Genomic DNA, 20,914 nt, shown 5'->3' on the forward strand with positions numbered 1-20,914 from the left:
TTCGCATTTTAAAGTTTGACTGTTTTGTATGTCAATGTCTGCACCATTTTATTTACAAAGATTGCCAAATATGTCATACAATCGAAGCATATGAATAAAACCACTAAATTGATTCTCATCGAAAATAAGCTAATTAAAGTATCTTCTTAAGTTTTTGTTATCAAAATATTTTCACGTTTTCACTCTGCGTGGTGTATACGTTCATCAAATAATGCTAAGCATCGTTGACTGACCTGTTCATATAATCAGGGGATGTTGAGACAATTAAAGTTGGTTTAGCTCCGACAACTGTCCTAAAATAGATAAGATGATTTGGCTCATACTGTTTTCTTAACCACGACAGCGTGTCCAGTGCCCTGCTATTGACCTCTCTAAAGTGAACTGTCGTGTTAACCACTGGTTGACTACTGATTAGTGCACTGGTTTGGTTTATGGCAAGGACACAGTTCCTTGGTTCATTGTTCGGTAGGTTAAACATCATATATAAATCCATAAACATTTAAACATTGATGTTACTATTTTTTAACTTCATAGTGGTATGAAAGAAATTTTGTTTGCAAACTGTGTAGCGGATTCTCACAAAGTTTTGCGGACAAAGTTTATTCCATAACCCTATGAAGTTAAAAAATAGACTCATTGATAACAGAAAATACGTTTAAGGGTATGCCTCTATTGATTTTCCAATGGATTTTTTTCTTAATCAATACGCAACGTCGACGTCTCAGTTGTGACGCCATGATAACGTCGGATTTTTGCGCCGTTCTCAGATGTTTTCTTCATAGTATATGAAGGAAAATAATCTGCCAATCAGAGAGTTAGATTTAGTATGGCAAAACTAATAAAAAATATTTATTAGAGTATGTTCTAGGAGACTGTGGCGTATTCGTGTTGTGTCTCGATAAAATATCACTGAAGCATACGTCAAAAATAACTGACAACTTACAACGCGAAAACCAGTCGTCCCACTCCCTTTTACTGAGTGATAAGAATTAAGGAGCGTTTACTGAGCGATAAGAAGAAGCGGAAACCACAACTTTATAGACAATGGCTTGCCTCGACCAGTTGGGCAGAACTCAAAGCCTTCCTTACAGGGGCGAACACTTAACCGATATGAAGGCCAAAAGTGAGACGGTTATAAATACGCTCTGTCTACTTATCGGTTAATTGCCAGCCACATCAGTAGGTCCATAAGCTTTTGGAACATCAACAAAAATATGTATTTATAACAATCTCATCATACATAATTGCTGGTCTAAGATGATTGTTTAGTGTTTTCAAATGTAAATCTCTGCTGACAATGATGTGTCAGTTTGTTTTGTGCTGTGTGGCGTTGTGATCGTCAACTACTTCGCGGTAATTAAGACGTCGCCGGGAACATAAAACGACTCACGTTATGTGAATCATCATTCCCGAGGAAGTGCTAATAATCTAGATTTTGAGGAACCTAAATGACTTTTGCGACTTAACATGTTTATCAAACAACTCGTTTTATATCCAAATATTCAAAAAATAAAAGTAGTTTCGATTTAGATATTATGTGCCTTAAAGACTCCAGTACAAACTTAATGCAACACGTCGGTGATGCCATATGCCACTTTGTAAATCAAAACAGAGCTATTATACGATCGCAATCTTCGAGAAAATCAATTTTGTCAATCTATTGGTCTGGGCTTTGCATGATCGAACATCCGTATCTTGATTGAATAATCACCAAATTGTACCATTATTAAAATTTCGAGACCAGTTTCATAACACCGCTTATGAAAATGAACACAAATTTAAGATTGTTTTTATCGCATAATTTAAGTTGTTTTTTTTATCGCATAATTTAATTTAAATGTCTTAAAAATATCTCAAAATCAAAATAATATTTTAGATATAACAGTTGCATAGATTCAGTGGAGACAGTCATGCTGTTCATCAGTCCTCGATTCGTGACGTCATATCATTGTTTACATCATACAATGGAAATTTTGCCCGCCACAGCTAATGGAAATCACGTCATGCCTATCACACAAATGACATATGTAACAACAGTATGACTGATTGAAAGGCCTTTAAAGACAGATGTTTGTGTAACCAAATGCAAATTGACATCATGTATGCAAAGTTCAAAATAAACATGTAGCGTGAAATACATAAAAATACACGTAATGTAAACTCATGATGAAATTAAAAAATAGTGAATTCAATGCTTAAATAAAAGGAATGTAATGACTAGCTAAGTGAAGTAAAATAACTCAAATCACGGTGTCTCTTCTAAATCACTTGAACGTTTGGAAATTAGAACAATACCATAGAGCTTTTATCGAATAAAGATTAATGTTCATCGGAATCGCAAGAGCGTTTAAACCACTTAGTAGTATAATGAGCTTACTGCAAAACATCATATACATGGCGAGGTTTACCCACAATTCCCACATGAATCCAATATGGCCCCTGGATGCTTAAGTCTTCGATGTGCAAATCTAAATGTCGAACTTTGGTCTTTGGCTAAACTTTGGCTGAATTATGCATCAAATGAATCTAGCATTAGCTTGTAGTGATGCCTCTTGATTGTGTTGTCTGATTGTATTGGCGGATGTCCCTTAGTGGATAACTACACTACTTAATTATTACTTCTTCCAGAATGACGTATATTTATTATACTGGTATTAGTTTGCATACTATTGAAAGATTTTCTTTTGAAACAGGGTACAATAAACAGCCGCAATGCCTCACTTGTAGTAAAAAATATATCGATACTTTGAAGCACATTCATGAACTGTCTTTCCATGATATTTTAATAACTATTTACAGATTATTGATGAGCAGTTATTGAACCTTACACTATCTCCTGTCCATATTTCACACACACTGGAGCTTTAACTCATTATAGTGATGGTTAAATTTGATAGGATGGTCTTTCTAGTGATGAAGATAGTGTTTTTCTTATATTTTCACTTTTATGTTACCTTAGAAGTGCGTCTGCCTCCTTCCGGCACGAGGGTTTGTGGCATATATATTATATGGTTGAAATCACTAGTTATCAGGCAGAGACAAGCATGTGTCACTCCATGGAAATTGAAAGTCTTTTCATCGTGAGATAAAGCTTATTACGTCATCTCACCATAGGTCATGATGATGACCTATTGCGATAGTCGTTTGTCCGGCGTCGTGCGTCGTCCGTCATCCGTTAACATTTCCTTGTGAACGCGATAATTTTAAGTAATATTAATTTTAACTTTAGTAAAATGAACACAGCTTAATAAAATTGGAAGTAGACTAACATTGGAAAGATCTCGGACAAGTTCTAAAATCAGCTTCATTCGATTGTAACCTACAGAGTTATTGCCCTTTGCAATAATAATATTAACTTTGTGAACACGATTACTTGATAAATATGAACCAAACTAACTGAAACTTGGTATGTAGACTAACATTGGAAATAGCTCGAATAAGTTCTAAAATGAACTTGATTCAACAATAATTTACGGAGTTATTGCCCTTTGCCCTTATAATTATGATTAGACCTTGTGAATACATTAACGTTTGTGATATATACACACAGCTTTATTTAAAATCTGTATTTAGACTAACATTGGAAAGATATCGGACGAGTTCGAAAATCAACTAGATTCGACTTCAATTACGTAACTTAATTACGGAGTTATTGCCCTTTGCGATAATACATGGTTACCCTTGTGATCACGGTAATGTGAGTAAATATGCACCAATCCTAATGAAACTTTGTATGTGGATTTAATAGACTTATGTTTCTTTTCATGAGCAAAAGACATCAGTTGGCTAGTAAATGACATAATAGCACTTATATCAAATATCAGGTGACCGTTAAGGTCCATGGGCCTTTTGTTAAGCAAAGTTTTAATTTATACGTCGTTTTATTCAGGTTGAAAAAATATTTGTGATATCTATCGAGACATTTAATCTATTGTTATGCTTAGTGCCATGTCAAAAACTAAAACAAATGTTGATATGACATGTTTGTCAGAAGTTAATGAGGTCATGAACTGTTGTACTTTTACCTCCGACAGCAATCATCAATCGAACCTTGACATTCGTCGATTCATAAATGTGCAGCCCGACATAAAAGAACATGGGAAGTGCCATGTATGACATTGACATTAATCAATTTACATAAAGGTATTTTATCCTAATTATGGCGTATGAAACTCACTGAACAAATGCCATCAAATTGTCAGAGAGAGGTAGTTACTGAAAGAAGTAGAGCATGAAGTGGCATCATTATCAAGGATCCGATTATATACATGTACACGGAAATGCCTAATAATAGGGGCACGTGCTCATGTTCTGACGCCACAGTGTGATTTATCCGATGACTAAGTGACTCACTAGCTGATTAGACATTAAAAACAGATATCAGTTTTGCCTCACTGCTTTGCTCTATATAGATAATTGATCTAGACCTGTTTTCCATTCAAATCCATAACAGATAATGTGAATGTTATGTTTTAATTTCATCAATGCATTGCGTATAAAACGAAATAGAAAATAATCTAGCATCGAAATGCTTTTTTTCGAACTCTAAATGTACTTAGATTGATTCTATAAAATAAATCAATATATAAATGGGTTAACTGATGGGCTACTTAGATGTTGAATTTTATTCCTCGGTATGTTCCGGATCGGTGTTGCCGTGACATCATTTACAATGACCCGGGAGTTTGACTTCGGCGCAGGCGCACGATCATCCTATCACGCATGAGTTTTGGAAAAGTAACTAAGACAATTGTAGTCGAAACGTTTTACTGCATTTTTGGAATAGGATAAAAACTGTTTGTAATATGACTGAAGGCAATGCCTTAAAGGGGGCAGTCGGGTTATTCAGTAACCATTACGTATGTACGCAGTGTGAAAAAGTGCATTGTATGGAAATAACGTAGAAGAATTGTTTGTTTGTCTTTTATTCACGTGTCTATCTTTCGTCCCAAATCCTCATTGAGAAGAAAGAAATGGCATTTCCATAACAGATACTGGAAGTTCGCAAGAAGAGTTTATTATTTGAACACCACCCAAGAATATCCTTTTTTACAAAAAGGTTGAAGAAAAAAAAAAGCCAAACAATACTGCTGACGATTGAAATGGATTTAAAACAACATGCGATCGATGACAACGATCATTGTATTATCCCTCTTGCGCGCCGGAAACCAATTTATGTTTTTTTGCACCAGGTAGATTGTAGGCTTTGTTAATTTACATCAAGATAATAGTCTCTATTATTTCCATATCATGGTTTAATTATATCATTGACAGATAATAAAAAAATAGCATTAGGTTAAATTTCATCTTGACTTGGGGATATAAAGCTTTTTAGTCTCGTTTATTTTTACATTTCTTGCGAAATCATGCCTAGATCTAGTAAAAGAACCCAATCTGAAGTTACTCAATCACGTAGCTCACAATATCTAGGGATCAGAACTTGATAACTTGTGAAGAGGATGTGAACCCCTCTCCAATAGTAAGTGTCTATGAGAACTCAATGGAGCTTAACAGCTACCATCTTAGTTTTTCAAATGTCGGTTAAACAAGCTGGTAGAACTCGTATGCAGAATTGTAGGGGAAATGATATAGGTCAGGGGGCAAATCTTCCTTTAAATTTCACATCGCAATCAACAGTTACATGTATTTGCAATTCCTTCACAACACGTACCCAGAAATTTAATAATATAGTCACAAAATATTCCTCTACTTATTTAGAGTGTTTGTTCATACGAAGGTCACCATTGGTGCTATAGGCTTGTTTACATGTTGGCAGGTCAGCCGCGTCATATACACTCAAAATGATTGCGAGTGTGCATATATCAGATATCCCAACATGTTAAAAATGATTTTGGTTTGCATTTGTCTGATGTTGGGAATGACAAGTGTTTAGCACAATAAAGTCGACTCTCGGGTCGTTCATTCAATATAGTGAATAGCGTTTCACTCACTGAAAGATGAATTAAAAGAATTGGATATTACTCTGATCATACAAAATGATCAAAACACTCCCTCCCCTTTATAGCATCGCTTGGTTTGTCATCGTATCAGAGCTTGGCGAGGTTACACGCTGAAGGTGGTTTCCTTTATTGCTGTCCTTTTGTGACATGATAGGCACAAACCTGACCGATAATAGACTGATTAAGCATCCAAAAATATATAGTTAGTTTTTTTTATTATAAGCCACTGAGGTTAATTGCATGGTTCAGGTACACGACCCGAGAAATAATGGCGTCGGCAAATTATACTGTCAAGCACAAAACATCACCCCGTTAAAGGTCCGGTCACACATTCACGGATCATCTCGACAGTGCCACTAACGATTAAAGTTCACTAATAGTCCCGGAAAAGCCATTTTGTATTGTCCGATTTGGGTCCAAACGGCTTCGCAATGATGGGTCTTCAAGAATACACTGAGGGTAGTCAAAGATAAGAACCGTTTGAATTTTTTCCCTTGAATATAATATTAATTATATTTCAACGAGGGAAAGAACATCAAATCGTCCAGTTAATGATGCACGAAGAAATTCTAGAACTGGAAGGGAATCTCCAAGTAGCATGCTTGTAAGGTTGTCCTCACCACTTATTGAATACCTGTTGGTCATCTTAGAGCTATTGTTTAATAAAATTGAGTTATTTTATTCACATTTACATAGTTTTATTGATATTCGTAATTGTGATTCAGGTTCCATCCAAATGTATCTTTCTAAGCTATGGAAGAATACGAGTCTGTCGTGTTGAAGACACTGACGGCCAGGATATCACACACATACGAGTATGACGTGTGGTACCGTAACTTGGTTTTTGGTTCATGACTGAAAGAAACATATCATTCAAACACAATAACATACACAATCAAAGCAGTATCGATTACTACTGCTTGACCCTAGAAAAGCTATTGTCATTAGTGAAGCCGGTCTGTTAGAAGGCTTCAGGAGCCAGTATCTCTATCTAATGCATCCTCAGCAATGTTTAGGTAGCTTAGCCATCCATTGTATGTAGGTAATAAGTACAGATGGAAACTTCAACCGGATCGGACCACTGTCGACACAGGATCTGGTGCTTCCTAGGATACAATACATAATAAGGGAACAACCAACTAAAAACCATCTAGTCCCTGTGTATAGAAGATTGAGTTCGGGAGAGACTTTAGAACCGGCCACTGGTTGGCTGGTTAATCATGAACTTCAAAAGTAAAAATGTATTCTAACTGACAATTATTTTAAGGTAATAATGATATGAACTTGGAAATCCAGATTGAAATTTAGGTTCATTTTTATAATGAATATTAGCATTGCAATATAATTTTAGCATTATACAGTACAAGATACACCGTATTTCAAAATGGCTAGCATGTACCTTGGTTGAAGTTTGAACTGACGGACTCGATTGTTATAGGAAAACATTGACTTTCATTATAGAACACAATAGCTAACTATTATTCTGATGTTTTAATAATACATTATACAAAGTTTACAATGTGGTCTATGTAGAAGCATTTAGTGGCAATAGGACGTTCTCTATAACAGTTCTTGAGGCGAAATGTGGGCCTATTCTAACGAAATTGTACATATATATATACAACTGAAATTTCATTGAAGAATCTCCAGAAAGCCCTTGCTAGTGCACCAGGCATTTTTTTATCATTAGACTAATTACATACTATTTGGCACATAGTGATACGGTAATGCAACATCTATTTCTATTGTTAAAATTTTCACTTATTTTTGATGAGTTCTTCCGTGATGCAATTTTGTAAAAGCTTTGGGAATAATTTAGAAGGATTTCTCTTGAGTCATGTTACTACGTTGAAACAGACACACATATATGATGGCCTCCTGTGTGGTTTTTCAAAAAGAGTATTGATAATAATTCAAATCATTTAGATTAAATTTGTTAAGTTTATTTTGATAAAATGAAAGCAAATATTTCAGTAATCAAGTGCAGCATGTTCCATTAATATGAAACCATATATGCCGTCAGGCTAATATTTTACATAATAAATTACGTTAATAATTCCATCTCTTGTTACACGTAAAATAACGTCAGGGAGTAAAATAATCTTGTTGGTTTCCGAAGACTTTTCTGTTTCCCGAGGCGGAACTGAAGGATGTTTATACCAAGCCTCGTTCTGACAAGTGAATGAAGGGATCCGTGCCACATGAACCTGATAATTGGTAACAGTTTATTTGTATTTTTAGCGGCACAAATTATTAATCATATCACATCAAACGTTGATCTATGGACACAAGGTTAAACTGTATCTAATTATCAGGTCCCTGTGTTATAAGGCGGTGTGTGCCTGGTCCGCTGGTATTTCTTGCATGTAATCAGGTATACGTTGGAGGGATTTAATGCCGAGTAATATAGGTATTAAGTATAGTATAGGTATTAGGCAAAGAATAGGTATTAGATGTTAGGTATATTAAGACGATGAAGTCAGAATCTACACGCAACTAATCTTTGCCACGAGAAAACATAACAAGGGCGTAGAAATATTATATTAAAAAACGAAGTAATTCTATCTAGTATGTAGCGGATCGTCGTGAAATAAGCTGGATCAGAACTTCATTAGAACACGCTTAATAAGGATGTAATCTCACGTGCAGTTTCTGGACCTTCTATCCAATACTCCGATATTGAAGATCACTTAAAGCTCATTACTGTCTCCTTCTCAACTGGCAACCAATCAAGTTGATCAATCGAGGACCTAATCATTCTAGCGTGACAGCGTTACGTATAACTAGTGTGCGTGACGGTTATCTAGACTTTGGTTTCATTTGGGCACGGGTGCCCATCCCACCCACAGGGACCTGGCACGATTTTTTTAAACTAACAGTATAGGTATATATATATTATAGTATCAAGGGTATGTCGGCGGTCGAGAAAAACGGACCTATTTTTTAAAACCATGATTATTTTAATAAATCGGTTCTATAACAGCATTGACGGATATCTTACCTTAAAGAGAAATAATTTATCTTTTCATTGAGTGCTTGATGAACAAAATTAGCCAGTATTGACGAAGTTATGGCTTGATGAATCGGGAAATTTACGAAAAATATACTAGGTAGACATTTCCCTGTCCGGTCGAAATGTCGTCTCGGCTCTAATGGGTACCCAAAAACCAAGCCAAAATCACACAAAATCTACGCTTGTGGTGGTAAACAGTACCCATAACTGTGTTCATCCACAATCTCCTTTGGAGGTGTCATGATCCGTACTTTGTAGAAACTCCATTTAAACATCGTGTAGCTCACTTACTTTAACAGTCACCGCCATGTTAATTTGTTCTTCGGAATGCTTCTCGAGTTTACCCACAAGCACAACACTACATTATTTGCATATTGTAGTCAAGGTATGTAAATAATATGCAAATAATGTAGTGTTGTGCTTGTGGGTAAACTCGAGAAGCGTTCAGAAGAACAAATTAACATGGCGGTGACGGTTAAAGTAAGTGAGCTACACGATGTTTAAATGGAGTTTCTACAAAGTACGGATCATGACACCTCCAAAGGAGATTGTGGATGAACACAGTTATGGGTACTGTTTACCACCACAAGCGTAGATTTTGTGATTTTGGCTTGGTTTTTGAGGTACCCATTAGAGCCGAGACGACATTTCGACCGGACAGGGAAATGTCTACCTAGCATATTTTTCGTAAATTTCCCGATTCATCAAGCCATAACTTCGTCAATACTTGGCCATTTTGTTCATCAAACACTCAATGAAAAGATAAATTATTTTTCTTTAAGGTAAGATATCCGTCAATGCTGTATAGAACCAATTTATTAAAATAATCACGGTTTTAAAAAAATAGGCCCGTTTTTCTCGTCCGCCGAGTTCATACCCTTGATACTATAATATATATATATGTATACTATGGTTAAAAATTTCGTGCCAGGTCCCTGTGATCCCACCTACTACATATTCCATATGTACATGCACGTTCAGGATCATATTTTAAGAACATCAATTCGAAAGCTTTCATACCGTATCGATGGCAAATCTTCATAATTCGGTCATTTTCCAAGATTATTTCCTAAGTACTCCTTTTTGTTATTATATAAAATCAACTATCACGAAGGAAGGTGTCCTTAGAGGAACTGCAAGGTTTAGTATCATAGGGACCTGAGAATTAGTTACCGTTTACATACATCTACATGTAGACCTAAAGTTGAATGTAAGCTAATTTAAAACGTAAAGGTGAATTTGTTTTTTTCATTTCGTTTTGGCCATCCGGGTCATCGCCGCAGACCCATAATGGAATTGCTAATCTACATTGACGTGGCTCTTCGACCACGGTTCGCATGGCATACCATCGTCAGATTTGGGATGTTTTTTCCATTCAATAATCCTCGGATAAAACGTTATTTCTGATAACTCTTTATCACTCAGCCATATAACTTCGCTCGCCAAAGGTATTCAGTACGATATATACTCTATCTTGGCACATCTCACATCAAATCTGAAGTTTCGTGTTTCACATTCTGATTGGATGCGTCTAGGTTCAGCCGACCAATGAAAACGCGGTTTTCATTTGTCAACAAAACTGAATAGAAGTGATATCAGTGACCTACATTTGTATATTGAAGCATAGCTTATCTTTCAACAACACCTTACAGCGAAGTTATATTTACTATATAGTCAATTATTAAATTTTAGACCAGTTAAACGAACTACTTGGATACGTTGCTCTCTAAACAAATAGAAAAAATAACAATTACGTGAGTGATTTCTGTTCCATAAAGTTTACCATATAATTCAAAGATGAACTTCGAACAAAATTGACCACTGAAGCATGAAAAACAAAAAAACTGGTGTCAAATCAAATAGCTCAAAAACATGTTAATCTTGGGCATTTTGAATTCGTCGCATACAACATGTTTTAGAAGAAGTGAAGAGTTTTACGTGCCGTCACGCTATCGTTTCGGGGCACGCGTATCGTTTTAGAAGGGCGCTGCCATTTTTAAACCCCATAGAACCATGCTACGAGCTTTTTCATTGGTTGCTTAATACGTAAATGGAAGGGCGCAACTGCGGTGATCCAGCAGGTGGCGCAATGCGAGAACTTCAGCTTCGACGTAAGATCTGCCAAGTGTTTCAAGAAAATTATCATACTGAATTCCCTTGGCTAGCGAAATTGGAAGCCATAATGAGCACGTGGCATGGTAATAAAACCAATCAAACACGCCAATTCTTAATGATAAATACGTTTTTGTTTATAGCTGACATTATGACATACAATGCGATTAGCGTCGTGACCCACAATCAAGATCTCTTGTGATCAATTCACTATTATATAACAATTGAATTGGATTGCTGGTGTGTCTGAGACAATGGAGGCCCTCCGTGGTAAGGCTAATGGTGCATTATGGGATACCATCACCAAACCTAATTACAACAGGAATTCATCGACCATTTTATTAAATTAAATGGCGACATGGTAGTGGATTTATTGAGAAAACTTAATCCGTTTTATACCCCTTGATAAATATATATACAACAGACGGTTGAAAACACAGTTACGAACATTTTCACCGCAATTTAAGTCATAGACATGTATCTTAATTCTGAGTACGTGAGAACTCAACACTATCGAGAAAGTTCACAGCTCTTTTTTTCTGTGAAGTGCGCGACATAAAATCTGTCTTTATTTAAACACATTTTGGAAACTCAATAGCTTCAAGGCTTTGCGCATGTCAATGTATATTGTCAAATAATGGTATATTCTCTTTCCAAATTATAGTTGTTCCTATCATGCTGAGCCAATGTCTTTTCTTTTTTGTAGAACAAGTTTTCAGCCTTAGAACTGAACTCCGAGAACAAACAAATGGCAACTGGATTCCGGATATGGACACAGTGCAAATAAATATAAACCAACTTATATAATTATTTATAGAACATATATTCATGTGACTTGATGTCGTTATTTATCATAATTTATTATTAATTTTTATTATTCTAAAAAGTAAAGAGACGAAATTTCAGAAGAAGAAAAAATTCAGAGGTCTCCGTTCTGTAGACAAAGTTTTGATTTAACCCTCGAACACTTCATTTAGTCACATGGGACTCGGATGGAAACACAATTATTCTTTCAAGGACAAACCTTTTCTCGACTTCAGTCTGGCGGGTGTCGCTGTTCTTATAATTAGGTTTTTATTGCGCTGTAGGAGTTGAATTATGTTACATATCGTGAAAGTAATTGCTAAGAGATATGACTTGTGTGCTGCCTTGGGTGTCCTTGCGTGGAGATAGGCGCCGTTAAAAATGACAAGTTTGCTTTCAACTGCCTCCTGTTTTGGGGGTCTTGTTTTGTTAGTTTAACGAGATGCGAGCAGGGAAAAGCGTACTGCCAGTGGCAATATGTACTTTTGACTTTACAATGTAATGGAAACGTACTGCGACTATACACTGCCCTCCAAAAGTTCTGTTACATAAACTTTGCTGGCAATTAATCTCTGAGAAAATCTCTCTCTAAAAAAGATAAGATAAAATAAAATAATATAATAAAAACAATTAATGAGCTAGAGAAAATATACAAGTAAATAAATAATATACATATATACTGATGCTCGTATCACACGTTTACAATTTTACGTATTGCAAAACTGCACGTGTAACAGAACTTTTGGAGGGCAGTGTATTATATAATGGACGGTACTGTGACAATATTATGTATTATATCATATGACTGATGCTTTTTTGCCCTAGCGCTACATGTAGAATATGTCTGTATCTAATCGCGTTCATACCACCATCCATATATGTAATCATTTCTATTTTTGCAAGTTCGTAGTCAAATTAAAAAAATGGTCTGGTTGCCAAGTTGGGTAACTACGGTAGTCATGATGACTGAAGTAATCGTTCCGCTTGTTGAACGCAATAGATGCAATTTGATAAAATATAACAATCGAACAACTGATTATCTCTGTCAGAGTAGTGATGCGGTTCGAAGTGTAGCGAGCCGCCATATTTGATTTCCATCTGAAAATTAGCGTGCTATTTTACCCGTATAATACCGGAAACGTCTTTAAGTTCAATATTAAACTAGATTTGATCGCGATCAAAACACGGGATTTCCACCTATGTAATGATATAAGTAATGTTAGCGAACAGACGATTGCTTGAACGAACGGACAATCTCACTCAATATTAATCAGAGAGCGTTTCTTACGAAAGCAGTCTGGTTCAACCGAAAAACAGATTTAGGGGAATGCCCTGTTGGGGGCAAAAGATTTCATAGAGAGGTGAAATATATAGGAGCCTGCTGATTGGATATATGTGTGGGTCGGAACAATACATGTAGATGTAAAATTTGTAAAGAATTTTGATAACTTCATTTAACCTGAATAGTAGCAAACGTTAACACGGTCCTCTATGGGAATTTATTTGGTTCTGTGATCTCAAAACGGCCGGGTAGTTTCTCAAAATAGCACCGGTTGTGTTTGAACATCCGGTGTCACAGGTGACGGCTCTGCCACACACATAAAAGGTTTTTAAACCTGTCAGTTATTATGTTTGTGCATTACTTTTATTGTTTGTTTGTTCAAATGTACGTCCTATTAACAGCTAGGGTCACGTAAGGACGGCCTCCCATGTATGCGGTGTAGTTACACATGTACGTGTATTTAGGCAAACACGTGTACATTGTTCATATATACGTGTATATGTAGTGTGATAGAACGGGTTTCTATCATTGTTGCATTTATTTCTACAGTATGTATATTTGTTATTGCACTCTTCTAAGTCTTCACTTCAGTGATCTGTTTATGTATATTTGACCCAAATTCAGGGGAACACCGTGAGAACAGGTCTTATCTAGGGTGTGTTTGCTGTTTAGCAGTCACATTCATCAACCTAGTTGTCCTCATGATCACCCCGATGATGACCGCTGGCCGGAGTACACGTGTGGTACACTTGGGAGGTGTTTATCATCAGTTGAGTCTTGTCTGTTTTAAGCGGAAGTTATATTTAGTGTGTAGGTGGGTTGTTGTAGCAGCGGTTTCACCTAAATATGGTGCTCTGTCCGGACATCCGGACATTGACCAATCAGTGGTCACTTTGGGGTACTGGGTTGATGAGTTGTTATAAAAGGGGCTGCTTCTAAGGAAGCTTTGGTCTTGACTTAGGGAATAGGTAGGGAGCAGAGCTAGTTGGCTCCGTAGGGTGTTAGGCTTTGTTTAGGGAACGTGGTAATCACACAGGACTGAGCTAATTAGGCCTAAAGTTTGGCTATAGTTAATCTTGGATACATTGTAACTGCTTCGGCACTTATATCTCTTATTGTTATCTGTCTTAACGGGCACTATTGTGAATCTTCTATGTAATACTTAATCTACTTGTCTTTTATATAATAAATAGTTATTTGTACCTGTATTTACCTAGTTGAGTTATTGGATTAGTGTCAGTGCTTCCGCTACATCCTAGAGATCGAACCTGTTGAGATACAGGCCTGTAACCTGTGGAGGAAACAGGATCCGTAGAGGATTTGTGACGACTGTGGACTCTGTTGTATACTAAAAATACTATACGATCACGATTTGGGACTTATACATATAACGGGAGATACAGTCGGATCGCCCCTCCTGGTCTCTTGTGGAAAACCCTCCCTATTACAGTAGCACTTAAAACATCCCGAAAAGTATTGAAAACTAGATGTAAAAATACATTCGAAACGGCCCTTGTGTACCGAAGATTGAGCCCAGGACAGAATTTTAACCCGGCCGCTGATTGGCTTGCTTATTATGAATTTCAAAAGTAAAAATGTTTTCTGACAGGTAATTATTCCTTGATAACCATGATATGAATTTGGAAATTCAGATTGAGATTTAGGTTCAAAATATCAATTTTGATAATGAATAGGTAAAAACATTAGAATTTCAGGGTTTTTTTAAAGTGCAAAAATTCTCCTTTTCTTATGAAGATCTTGGACCAATGCGGAATAACACGTACGATTAGAGTTTTAGTATTAGATACCGATTATCTCCCTTTGGCCACATGCCACATCATGTAATCACAACTCAAAATCGCTGAAAGTTCTATACCTCCGCCATTTTGAATCATATGACATTGAAATTGGTCATTTTATGTGTCTGAAAGCATGATCTTTCACATCCAATTGAAAACATTTCACCTTTGAATTTTCATGAATTACGCTAAAATTTACGTTAAAAAAATGAACGAAACGCCATATTCGGAGGTCTATATTTCCGCCATTTTCAAATTCATGTCTTTGAAATTAAAAACCTGTACAGACAATAGGCTAAAGCTTACATTTACAAAAATTCAACACTCAACATGAGATGATAAAGGCCCTACGAGCTCACAAATAACGGAAAAAAATAAGAAAAATAAAACAAATTGCCATATTTGGAGAGCTATATTTCCGCCATTTTTTCTATATAACCCCTTAAAAATAAATAACTTTTTGAAGACAAAAGTTCATACAACACAGGTATGAAAAATCAACACTGTACATACAGGTTTAAAGGCGCTGAAACGTCTCGTGCAAGGACAAATAAAAACTAAAATTTCGATTTTCGATGTCCTATATCTCCGCCATTTTGAATCTTATGACCTTGAACTTGGTCATTTTATGTGTCTGAAAGCATGATCTTTCACATCCAATTCAAAACATTTCACCTTTGAATTTTCATGAATTACCCTAAAATTTACGTTAAAAAATGAACGAAACGCCATATTCGGAGGTCTATATTTCCGCCATTTTCAAATTCATGTCTTTGAAATTAAAAACCTGTACAGACAATAGGCTAAAGCTAACATTTACAAAAAATCAACACCTACATGAGATGATAAAGGCCCTACGAGCTCACAAATAACGGCAAAAATAAGAAAATGAAACAAATTGCCATATTTGGAGAGCTATATTTCGCCATTTTTCTATATAACCCCTTAAAAATAAATAACTTTTGAAGACAAAAGTTCATACAACATAGGTATGAAAAATCAACACTGTACATACAGGTTTAAAGGCGCTGAAACGTCTCGGCAAGGACAAATATAAACTAAAATTTCGATTTTCGATGTCCTATATCTCCGCCATTTTGAATCTTATGACCTTGAACTTGGTCATTTTATGTGTCTGAAAGCATGATCTTTCACATCCAATTCAAAACATTTCACCTTTGAATTTTCATGAATTACCCTAAAATTTACGTTAAAAAATGAACGAAACGCCATATTCGGAGGTCTATATTTCCGCCATTTTCAAATTCATGTCTTTGAAATTAAAAACCTGTACAGACAATAGGCTAAAGCTTACATTTACAAAAAATCAACACTCTAAATGAGATGATAAAGGCCCTACGAGCTCACAAATAACGGACAAAAATAAGAAAAAGAAACAAATTGCCATATTTGGAGAGCTATATTTCCGCCATTTTTCTATATAACCCCTTAAAAATAAATAACTTGTGAAGACAAAAGTTAATACAACATAGGTATGAAAAATCAACACTGTACATACAGGTATTAAGGCGCTGAAACGTCTCGGGCAGGGGCAAATATAAACTAAAATTTCGATTTTTGATGTCCTATATCTCCGCCATTTTGGATCATATGACCTTGAATTTGGTCATTTTATGTGCCTGAGAACATGCTCTTTCATATGCGCCCTTCGAAACATTTCTATGGTAAAGTTCATTTTTGACCTTTGTTTGACCTCATTTGACCCCCTAGTGAACTCGTGACCTTGACATAATTTCTGATAACATGTAATGAGAAAAAAACGTGAATTATCGTGATCTACATGGAGAATGAAACGTACATGTTGTGTAGCGTACGGTTATGAAATTATGAGCGTTTAAAGTTCGTTCGAAAAAAGCAGTTTTTACGTCTGTGACCTTGACCTTGAACGTTATCCTCCAAAATCGAGAGTACATTTTAAGAACTCATGTACGTACATAACGTCTCCAAATTTCAGCGCTCTACACCTCTTATTTATTACGAAGATGTCGTTTAAAGATTTAAAGCTTTTTGAACCCTGTGACCTTGAATGAATGTCAAGGTCAATAAAAAGGAATAAGTTCTGTAGACATTCGTCCATGCTATATCTATACAAAAATTCAAGCATGTATGTTAAGTATTAAAGGCGCTGAAACCTTTAAAATTTTTGGCGGGAAAACGCCAAAATAGCCTTTTTTCAAAGGCCTATATCTCCGCCATTTTGGATCTCATGACCTTAAAACTTGTCATTATATATTTCTGAGGGCATGACCTTTCATATTCAACTTTCAAATATTTTTTCTGTGGTAAATTTCGTTTTTGACCTTTGTTTGACCCCGTAGCGAACTCTTGACCTTGACATAATCTCTGATAACATGGCATGGGAAAAGCACGCGCAATGTCACGATCTGTCTGAATAACAAAACGTGAACGATGTACAGCGTACGGTAATGAAGTTATGAGCGTTTAAACTTCGTTCCAAAAAAATGTTTTTTACGTCTGTGACCTTGACCTTGAACATTTTTGTAAAAAATCGAACGTACATTTCCAGATCTTATGTACATTCATAACATGTCCAAAGTTGAGCGTCGTACCTTATTCCGTTCCTGAGATATCCTGCTAACAAGATTTGTGGAAATAAGAAAAAAAAAGAAAAATAAGAATAAGAAGAATAAGAAGAAACTAGATTTGATCGCGATCAAAACACGGGATTTCCACCTATGTAATGATATAAGTAATGTTAGCGAACAGACGATTGCTTGAACGAACGGACGATCTCACTCAATATTAATCAGAGAGCGTTTCTTACGAAAGCAGTCTGGTTCAACCGAAAAACAGATTTAGGGGAATCCCCCTTTGGGCAGAAGATTTCATAGAGAGGTGAATATATAGGAGCCTGCTGATTGGATATATTCAGGGTACACCAGTTAATGGTTTATGTGTGGGTCGGACAATACATGTAGATGTAAAATTTGTAAAGAATTTTGATAACTTCATTTAACCTGAATAGTAGCAAACGTTAACACGGTCCTCTATGGGAATTTATTTGGTTCTGTGATCTCAAAACGGCCGGGTAGTTTCTCAAAATAGCACCGGTTGTGTTTGAACATCCGGTGTCACAGGTGACGGCTCTGCCACACACATAAAAGGTTTTTAAACCTGTCAGTTATTGTGTTTGTGCATTACTTTTATTGTTTGTTTGTTCAAATGTACGTCCTATTAACAGCTAGGGTCACGTAAGGACGGCCTCCCATGTATGCGGTGTAGTTACACATGTACGTGTATTTACGCAAACACGTGTACATTGTTCATATATACGTGTATATGTAGTGTGATAGAACGGGTTTCTATCATTGTTGCATTTATTTCTACAGTATGTATATTTGTTATTGCACTCTTCTAAGTCTTCACTTCAGTGATCTGTTTATGTATATTTGACCCAAATTCAGGGGAACACCGTGAGAACAGGTCTTATCTAGGGTGTGTTTGCTGTTTAGCAGTCACATTCATCAACCTAGTTGTCCTCATGATCACCCCGATGATGACCGCTGGCCGGAGTACACGTGTGGTACACTTGGGAGGTGTTTATCAGTCAGTTGAGTCTTGTCTGTTTTAAGCGGAAGTTATATTTAGTGTGTAGGTGGGTTGTTGTAGCAGCGGTTTCACCTAAATATGGTGCTCTGTCCGGACATCCGGACATTGACCAATCAGTGGTCACTTTGGGGTACTGGGTTGATGAGTTGTTATAAAAGGGGCTGCTTCTAAGGAAGCTTTGGTCTTGACTTAGGGAATAGGTAGGGAGCAGAGCTAGTTGGCTCCGTAGGGTGTTAGGCTTTGTTTAGGGAACGTGGTAATCACACAGGACTGAGCTAATTAGGCCTAAAGTTTGGCTATAGTTAATCTTGGATACATTGTAACTGCTTCGGCACTTATATCTCTTATTGTTATCTGTCTTAACGGGCACTATTGTGAATCTTCTATGTAATACTTAATCTACTTGTCTTTTATATAATAAATAGTTATTTGTACCTGTATTTACCTAGTTGACTTATTGGATTAGTGTCAGTGCTTCCGCTACATCCTAGAGATCGAACCTGTTGAGATACAGGCCTGTAACCTGTGGAGGAAACAGGATCCGTAGAGGATTTGTGACGACTGTGGACTCTGTTGTATACTAAAAATACTATACGATCACGATTTGGGACTTATACATATAACGGGAGATACAGTCGGATCGCCCCTCCTGGTCTCTTGTGGAAAACCCTCCCTATTACAGTAGCACTTAAAACATCCCGAAAAGTATTGAAAACTAGATGTAAAAATACATTCGAAACGGCCCTTGTGTACCGAAGATTGAGCCCAGGACAGAATTTTAACCCAGCCGCTGATTGGCTGGCTAATTATGAATTTCAAAATTAAAAATGTTTTCTGACAGGTAATTATTCCTTGATAACCATGATATGAATTTGGAAATTCAGATTGAGATTTATGTTCAAAAATTTCAATTTTGATAATGAATAGGTAAACACATTAGAATTTCAGGTTTTTTAAAAGTGCAAAAATTCTCCTTATCTTATAAAGATCTTGAACCAATGCGGAATAACACGTACGATTAGAGTTTTAGTATTAGATACCGATTATCTCCCTTTGGCCACATGCCACATCATGTAATCACAACTCAAAATCGCTGAAAGTTCTATACCTCCGCCATTTTGAATCATATGACATTGAAATTGGTCATTTTATGTGTCTGAAAGCATGATCTTTCACATCCGCCATATTCAAATTCATGTCTTTGAATTTTCATGAATTACGCTAAAATTTACGTTAAAAAATGAACGAAACGCCATATTCGGAGGTCTATATTTCCGCCATTTTCAAATTCATGTCTTTGAAATTAAAAACCTGTACAGACAATAGGCTAAAGCTTACATTTACAAAAATTCAACACTCAACATGAGATGATAAAGGCCCTACGAGCTCACAAATAACGGAAAAAAATAAGAAAATGAAACAAATTGCCATATTTGGAGAGCTATATTTCCGCCATTTTTCTATATAACCCCTTAAAAATAAATAACTTTTGAAGACAAAAGTTCATACAACACAGGTATGAAAAATCAACACTGTACATACAGGTTTAAAGGCGCTGAAACGTCTCGTGCAAGGACAAATAAAAACTAAAATTTCGATTTTCGATGTCCTATATCTCCGCCATTTTGAATCTTATGACCTTGAACTTGGTCATTTTATGTGTCTGAAAGCATGATCTTTCACATCCAATTCAAAACATTTCACCTTTGAATTTTCATGAATTACCCTAAAATTTACGTTAAAAAATGAACGAAACGCCATATTCGGAGGTCTATATTTCCGCCATTTTCAAATTCATGTCTTTGAAATTAAAAACCTGTACAGACAATAGGCTAAAGCTAACATTTACAAAAAATCAACACCCTCTATGAGACGATAAAGGCCCTACGAGCTCACAAATAACGGACAAAAATAAGAAAATGAAACAAATTGCCATATTTGGAGAGCTATATATTCGCCATTTTTCTATATAACCCCTTAAAAATAAATAACTTTTGAAGACAAAAGTTCATACAACACAGGTATGAAAAATCAACACTGTACATACAGGTTTAAAGGCGCTGAAACGTCTCGTGCAAGGACAAATAAAAACTAAAATTTCGATTTTCGATGTCCTATATCTCCGCCATTTTGAATCTTATGACCTTGAACTTGGTCATTTTATGTGTCTGAAAGCATGATCTTTCACATCCAATTCAAAACATTTCACCTTTGAATTTTCATGAATTACCCTAAAATTTACGTTAAAAAATGAACGAAACGCCATATTCGGAGGTCTATATTTCCGCCATTTTCAAATTCATGTCTTTGAAATTAAAAACCTGTACAGACAATAGGCTAAAGCTTACATTTA

General features: G+C 36.0%; 1 long non-coding RNA gene across 1 annotated transcript; it reads left to right on the forward strand.

Moving 5' to 3' along the window:
* Nucleotides 1–13,056: 13,056 nt before the first annotated feature.
* LOC138333824 (uncharacterized) lies at nucleotides 13,057–19,001 on the forward strand. Its single transcript, XR_011210035.1, has 2 exons — nucleotides 13,057–13,250; nucleotides 17,848–19,001. It is a non-coding gene; the product is annotated as an uncharacterized lncRNA (long non-coding RNA).
* Nucleotides 19,002–20,914: the final 1,913 nt, after the last annotated feature.

This window comes from Argopecten irradians, chromosome 10 (assembly GCF_041381155.1).
Source record: "Argopecten irradians isolate NY chromosome 10, Ai_NY, whole genome shotgun sequence".
In the NCBI taxonomy this organism is placed as follows: Eukaryota; Metazoa; Mollusca; class Bivalvia; order Pectinida; family Pectinidae; genus Argopecten; species Argopecten irradians.